Source organism: Oryza glaberrima, chromosome 4 (assembly GCF_000147395.1).
Source record: "Oryza glaberrima chromosome 4, OglaRS2, whole genome shotgun sequence".
Taxonomy (NCBI): domain Eukaryota; kingdom Viridiplantae; phylum Streptophyta; class Magnoliopsida; order Poales; family Poaceae; genus Oryza; species Oryza glaberrima.
Genome location: NC_068329.1, coordinates 8,961,090 through 8,969,085, shown reverse-complemented (window position 1 = coordinate 8,969,085; position 7,996 = coordinate 8,961,090). Strand labels below are relative to the sequence as shown.

General features: G+C 43.8%; 1 long non-coding RNA gene across 1 annotated transcript; it reads right to left on the bottom strand.

Moving 5' to 3' along the window:
* Positions 1–1,084: 1,084 nt before the first annotated feature.
* On the bottom strand, positions 1,085–2,791 carry LOC127771731 (uncharacterized). Its single transcript, XR_008017193.1, has 4 exons — positions 2,558–2,791; positions 2,224–2,470; positions 2,044–2,145; positions 1,085–1,148 (listed from the first exon to the last, which is right to left on the bottom strand). It is a non-coding gene; the product is annotated as an uncharacterized LOC127771731 (long non-coding RNA).
* Positions 2,792–7,996: the final 5,205 nt, after the last annotated feature.

Genomic DNA, 7,996 nt, shown 5'->3' with positions numbered 1-7,996 from the left:
ACATAGCCCCTTATTGCCTTCCATGGCAGTAAGGATATAATCCACAAATCACATCACATTTTGAATTTCAAATTCAGCTTTAGGAGAATAAAACACAGGTCTATACTCATGACATATTCACACACCGCTCTTGACCGTGAGCACGGCTAATCGATTAGTTTTAACTCTGCAGAGTATGTACACCTTACCCATATGATGCGAAATAATAATCATGCAAAAGCATGGCACGCGATACATAAGTACCTGATTTATTACTCACAACAAAGCCCTTCCAAGATTCATGATTTAGCCTTACACCAGCACGATACGTGTTACTCCATCCTAAGCCATACTCGATATATGACCTAGAACCGTTAAGTGGCGGGCCCACGCCTTAAACTTAACGCCGTAGTGACGGACACAACGGGAACCCACCCATGTGGCACAATACCGTTGTATTGGATAGACTTAGTCACCTATACTACCACGTCGGGGGTAAATAGGAAGTTCCTCTGAGTTATCCGAACTCATACACACCAGCCTACCAGAATGTAAGGCTAAACCATAAATAATTTACTAAGCTTGGGCTATCCCATACTAGCACGTGTGGTTGTACTATATACGAAATGAACTGACGCTGAGTGAAGTCCTTAGGTCGGTTTGGGCACACTCTCCCCCTATCGGCACACAACTAAACACCATATGTGTACCACATGAGGCCCAAACCTAAAATCCACATTTTCTAACATTTTATCTAACAAATATCACATTTTATCATTTTAATCCAGATCACAAAATAAATCATTTTATATATGTAATTGAGCCCAAATGGTAAGTAAACTCATCACTAAGCATGGCTAAGCACTTCTATAGAATTGTGACTTCAAACATCATTCTTAACGTGACACAATGAATTGTACCTAAGGTTTGGAATAATGGTTAAGGTCTTTTGTGGAGTTTAGGTGATAATGCAAGTTGAGGAGTTGTTCTAACAAATTTTACAAGATTTTAATGGATTAGTGTACAATAGACATGCATATTTTGCAAACTTTTCAAAAACCTCCAAAACATAGGTTCAATGTGATCAAAGAGGGGAGGTGGCTTGCCTTGCTCTTCCACTCCTTGCTCAGCTACAAAGTAGGCCTCCTCGAGACTCGGCTGCGAATCGTCTAAACATACATATGCAAAAATCAAAATTAAAACATACATAAAAATCCAACATGCTCTAAAATGAATGCTTCTTATGAAATTGGTGTGTTCTGTGTTAATTTGATTTTCAGTGAAAGAAACTTCAATCTAACAGTTTACATTCAAAGTTACAGATTTTTAAAGTGTTTACATGTTAATTATGGTCCTAAATGCATTTCGGATTATTAAGACATGAATCTTTATGATTCTGTTAAATTAAACATTTTTATGATGCAGAGCATGAAAATATGATTCCAAAAAAATTTATTTTGCAATTTTTAGAGTCAGGATGAATTTTCTACAAATTTCTAAAGTTCTGTCATTTTTCAGTTGATAGGAAATTAGTTTTGCATTTTCTCCAATTTTCTTAAATCATTTTCCTCTCTCGGGTCTACCAGTCAGTGACTAACGTTTTGCGCAAAAGCCCCTGGTTCTCGGGAAATAGATCCCGCAACCCCTAGCACGTGTTCCAGGATTTTATTCAAAATAGGACTTGAGTTTTATGTTATTTAGAGATTAGTGCACGACCCTATATGTAAGTGACTGCTCGAGTTGCTAATACATTCCTGGGAGTCTTTAAATTTCAAAAGCCATGCCCTTGCTCTGGACAGAGCACAGCAGCAGCACAGCCGAGAGCTTCACAGCATCACCGGCGGCGATTGGCGGCGCTTCAGCTCAAGGTCCCAAAACAAAAGGTATAGAGAACAACTGTGCGAACCTATTGGTGTCTTTCTTGCAAGCTTTGGTGCTCTATTGCGGCTATTAGGGTGTTAGAAGCGGTGGCTAAGCTCGGCTTGCACATGCATGTGGGTTTTTAGTCTCGATCTAATCGTGCATGCGTATGGTAAGGACTCTAGGGACTACTAGGAGGCTCACCAAGCAGCGGACGCGGCTCGGCAAAGTCTTGGCGACGGTGTACTGGTTCAGCGACGGCGCGGCTGCTACGGTCATCGTCGACGGTGTACCCCCAGGCTTCTACTGCATAGAGAGGATGCATGCTTCGGTTTAGATCAGCACAAGGTAGCTCTAGGCGAAAAATATTGCGCCGAAGCTCACCAGAGAAGGAGAAGGAAAGGAATGGCGTCGGCGGCCGGAGTTGGGGAAGAAGAAGACGATCTCCCACCGTGGTCCACCTCGTGTCGACTCCTTCGGGATTCTTGATCTACAGGGGTTGATGAAGCTCGTGGTGAAGAGGCTCAGCTTGTCACGAACTGTGGAAGCCGGGCGACGAGCAAAGGCGAAGCAGCGGCGTCCAGAGCGCGTCGGTGTTCCGAGTTGACGCGGTCGTGTTCCCGGAAATTGGCTGCACGAAATGAGGTGTTCTTGGTGGTATTAGAGACGGCATTGAGAGGGGATTACAGAACGCGCATTGAACGGAAATGGGGCTCACCGGATTGCGACGGAGTCGAGGACTTCTCTCGCCGGCGCCGGAGATGACGCCTCCGTTCCCGATGAATCCGAGGCGGGGTACCTCGGTTCTTCCGCGAAACGAGACAAGGGCAAGAGGGAGAGAAAGTTGGTCGGACGGTCGGCTTACGTACGGTCACCGGCGGAAATGGAGAGGAGGAGCTCGCCCTCTCCCGTGCTCGACGCGTGCTCCCGCGCGTGGCGCGCGTGTTCTGGCAGTGGCCCGTGTGGAGAGCAATATGAGTCTGACAATAGGGTCCCACCATGCAGCCCTGGCCCACATGGCAGCGACTAGTGAGAGAGAAGGAGAGGAGATCTAGGTTTTGGCTTTGGGTTCAGATTAAAATTAGTTTCAGGCAGAGTTAGAGCTAGTGACCAATGGCAAAGTTGTAAAGCAAGGTTTGAACTACAGTTTGGATCAAGTCTTACAGCCTAGGAGTTCAAGATCGAATTTTGGCAGAGTGTCAAAGAGTGCTCCAGAGAACCTGTCAAAATCCTGTGCTTAAGTGTTTAGAGAGTTGTTTGGTTCATCTAATGAGTTGATAAGTTAAATTAAAATTCACATTTGGTTTCTAAAGTCAGCAAGAAGTTACCACAAATTCTTCCCAGATTTTTGAGTTGTTCCAAGAATTTTTCTTTGATCCATTGGTTTTAGTTAAGTATGAATATGATCCTATAATGCATATGCATACACCACAAAATGCACAAACAAGCAAGCATAAAAGTTTTATTTATTTTACTTCTTCCACCATTTCCATGTTTTCCATACACCCAAAGTCGTGGTATGTGACAGTACATATATACATATGTGTATATATATATATATATATATAAGAGTTAATGTTTCGCTAGCATGTCTCCTTTTTGCACTGTTCCTTTGTGCCTTGTAGCAGGGTTGTGGCTGAAAGGTATGCGTTCGGCCTCCCTCCGGGTATTGGCGAAATAAAAACGAGAAGTTCGTGGCGATGAAGGGCTTGCCTGTCCTTTTTTGGCCTGATTACCGCGAAATGTTAATAAACGGCAACAACTACAAGGTTATAAAGGTTGCCGGATGGATGCGCGCACACCTAGGTCAAACTTTAGAGGACTATAACCGTTATCGTGTGGCGCGCCGCGAAGATAGCACAAATTTTTGGCGAAACTTTAAGAGGTCGGTTCGCCAAGAGACTATCGCCCGTCGCCGTTATAGTTTAGTTTGTGTTTGGCCGCCGTCCCCTTTAAGGGTTGTGTACAATGTCAGTAGTGACGACGAACCTAGTTCGCCGGCTTGTAATGCAAGCGAGGGCAAATATGTAAATGATGATATAATTTTCTTGTGAGGTTTTTCTCACGTAAATACAACAGATTTGTAATTTCGCTTACTTGATATCGTTTGCATAGTCACTGTCGTGCTTTCGTTAGGTCGAAACGTGTTGGCCCCTCTGCGTACTATGGCGAAAATATATGTTTATTTCTCAGCTCTGCTCTTCCATTTTCGGCTCGTGGCAGGCGTGCTACCAAGCATCGTGGCCTTTGCGTATGCCGAGTACAACAGTGTTTTGACTTGCATTTTCAAAATTCGAGCTGTCGTGGTTTCGACGTTCGGTGAGCTATGCTTCGACCGATTCGTTTCGCCCCCCTGGTGCATTCGTTGATCAGGCATTTGCTTTGGGGTTTTTCCACGAAGACATCATTCACAAAAAGAAAAATGGAAGACACAGATACTGGTTCGGGCCTCCATGGTGGATAATAACCCTACGTCCAGTTTTTTTTTCTTTTTTCATTTTCCTCTCTTTTTTTGCTTTTTGTGCCGAACGGCTTACATAATATATACATATTTACAATTCGCAAATTGGGTTCCACTCATATTATACTTAGAATCGTCTAAGGGAAGCAGCGTTCCAGGAATGGTCGAATTCTTCGCCCTCCAATGTTGCCAGCCGAAAAGAACCTGTTCAAGATCTGTGTTTGATCAAATATGGTCCATCCAACTTAGATTCTAGTTTCTCGACCACCACAGGTTTTGCCTTCTTCCTTAGTACGAGATGGCCGGGCTGAGCTTTGTCGGTCAAACCTTCCTGTTATAGGTTGCCGAAGTGCCTTCCGCATACTTGCGCATGTGTTCTAGTGCTTCGACCCTCACTCCTTCCAAGAGTTCGAGTGACACTTCACGTCCATTTTCGCCGCCGGAAAACATCACCCTTGGTGAGTTAGCCCCTAGTTCTGCCGGCGTCATCGCCTCATCTCTGTAAAGGAGCATGAAAGGGATGAACTTAGTTGGCCTTGTGGGGGTCATTTGAAGGGCCCAAAGAATGGATAACATCTCGTCTGGCCATTTACCCTTTGCCGCCCCCTCAAGTCTCTTCTTTAGTGCCTCGAGGATTTTTCCATTTGCTCGCTCGGCTGCCCCATTCGACTGTGGGTGCGCGACCGAGGTGAACTTGATTTGCAAATTTTAGTCCCTCGCACATTTCTTTGAATTTTTCAGAGTCAAACTCCTTGCCATTGTCAGTGATGAACTCCTTCGGCACCCCGAATCGGCAAACGATTTCGCGCCACTGAGAATGGACCAATGATGTCTAAGCCCCATCTCGCGAATGGCCAGATTGGCGCGATTGGCTGTAGGTCATACTATGGTGCAGTTTGCCTTCGGCCATGTCGCTGACAGCTTTCGCATTTTGTGATTTGCTCAACACATACTTTGAGTACGGTTGGCCAATTTATGCCTTGGCGAAATACTGACCATGCCGATATGCTGAGTGGGTTTCCAATATAATTCCAGTTATTAAGAAAAATGGCAAGGTGAGAGTGTGCATTGATTTTCGGGATCTAAACAAAGCTACCCGAAAGGACGAGTACCCAATGCCGGTCGCCGATCAATTGGTTGATGCTGCTTCAGGGCATAAGATATTAAGTTTCATGGATGGCAATGTAGGTTACAATCATATCTTTATGGCAGAAGAAGACATTCATAAGACAGCTTTCAGGTGTCCTGGTGCAATCGACTTGTTTGAGTGGATTGTGATGACCTTTGGCTTAAAGAGCGCTGGAGCTACATATAAGAGGGCTATGAACTACATATTTCACGATCTGATCGGCTGGTTGGTTGAAGTTTATATTGATGATGTGGTTGTTAAATCGAAGGAAATAGAGAACCACATAGCCGATTTGAGGAAAGTTTTTGAGAGGACTAGAAAATATGGCCTGAAGATGAATTCGACAAAGTGCGCTTTTGGCGTATCGGCGGGTCAGTTTTTGGGATTTCTTGTTCATGAGAGAGGGATTGAGGTAACTCAAAGGAGTATTAATGCAATCAAGAAGATTCAACCTCCGGAGGACAAGAAGAAGTTGCAGGAGTTGATCGGTAAGATAAATTTTGTTATAAGGTTTATCTCTAATTTATCTAGAAAATTAGAGCCTTTTATACCATTGCTGAGATTGGAAACCGATCAAGAATTCACCTGGGGGCAGAACAGCAGAAGGCTTTGGATAATATTAAAGCATATCTTAGTTCTCCTCCAGTTTTAATCCCTCCACAGAAGGGGATTCCTTTCAGATTATATCTCTTGGCCGGTGAGAAGTCAATTGGCTCAGTTTTGATTCAGGAGCTTGAGAGGAAAGAGAGAGGTGTGTTTTATTTGAGCCGCAGGCTCTTGGATGCAGAGACAAGGTATTCTCCTGTGGAAAAGTTGTGTTTGTGCTTATATTTCTCTTGCACAAAGTTAAGGCATTATCTATTGTCCAATGAATGCACTGTGATATGTAAAGCCGATGTGGTTAAGTACATGCTATCGGCTCTGATTCTGAAAGGAAGGGTTGGAAAGTGGATATTTGCTTTAACGGAATTTGATCTTCGGTATGAGTCACCAAAGGCGATTAAGGGGCAGGCTATAGCCGATTTTATTGTGGATCATCGTGATGACTCCATCGGCTCAGTTGACATTGTGCCTTGGACTTTATTTTTTGATGGATCAGTGTGCACTCATGGTTGTGGTATCGACTTGGTTATAATTTCCCCTCAGGGGACAAGTTTTGAGTTTGCCTATACTATTAAGCCCTATGCAACTAACAATCGGGCTGAATATGAAGTGGTTCTCAAGGGGTTGCAATTGCTTAAGGAGTTGAAGCCGATGCTATCGAAATTATGGGTGATTCTTTGTTGGTGATCAGTCAATTGGCGGGAGAATATGAATGCAAGAATGATACATTGATGGTGTTGACGCTTTTTCGTGGCCAACACAAAATCACCCAACGATTTGTGGTGTAAAAAATAGAGTCGCAAAAATCGATAGACCAAAATCGGCTAGTGAAACCGATTTCGAGATTAATTCACTTTCGCGGAATCACACGACTAATTTATAAGAAAATTAGCAAAGAGATTAACTTGTACTTCACAGCCCTCATATGCAACTATTTCGCCATTGCTTCATCATTTGGCAGCCATCCCTCTTTGAGGTGTTTGACGAAAGGCGTTCGCCAGTCATTTGGGTCTTCGCCCAGTTCAACTTGGTCAATTGCCATGATGTCTTGGCTGTCTTCTGGCACACTTGGTGTATACAGGACTTCGAAGAAGACTCCTAGCGAATGCGGTCCTCCGCAGGTAGCCAATTTTGCTAACGCATCAGCTTCTTCATTCTGGCCTCGGGGCAAGTGTTCGACCGTTATGCCGGTGAAACTTTTGTCCATAGACCAGACAGCCTCCAAGTATTTTCTCATTCCTTCTTCTTTCATCTCAGGAGTTTGAAAGCTTATCTCATCTTGCACAGAAGGTAACCCTACACGAACAAAGGTTTGCAGTGGCGAAGAAAAATTTCAAAAAGATCAACCACGTATACACTTACATGTATGGTTCCGATAAAGAGGATGAATCCGAAGTAGCAGCAGCCGAGTGGGTCAGGAGCAAGAAGGTTGTGCCATGTCAATGGGTGAGAAGTTCTGGGAAAGAGGAAAATTTTGATTTTGATATCACCAAGGTTGATAAGATTTTCGATTTATTGCTTCGGGAAAAATAAATTCAACTTCCTGCTGGTCATGTAGTTCCATCGGCTGAGGAACTAGGCAAGAGGAGGTATTACAAGTGGCATAATTTTTGTTCTCATAATACTAATGATTGCAAAGTTTTCAGACAGCAGATCTAGGTGTCCATTGAAGGGGGGAAGATTAAGTTTGATGATTCAAAGAAGCCTATGAAGGTTGATGGTAATCCTTTCCCTGTTAATATGGTGCATACAGCTAGAAGATCAGTCGATGAAAGGAAAACTCGAGGTTCTCAGTTGAATTCAACCAGGATTATCAACAAATATCAAAGAAGGTATGACAAGCAGCAGGAGAGGTATTGCGAAGAAGATGATGGTGGATTTGATCCTCATTGGTACTACGGGTTCCTTAGATTTTGCTGGAATGAGGAGATGAGGTTGCCATCCATCGATGATTGCCCTGGGTG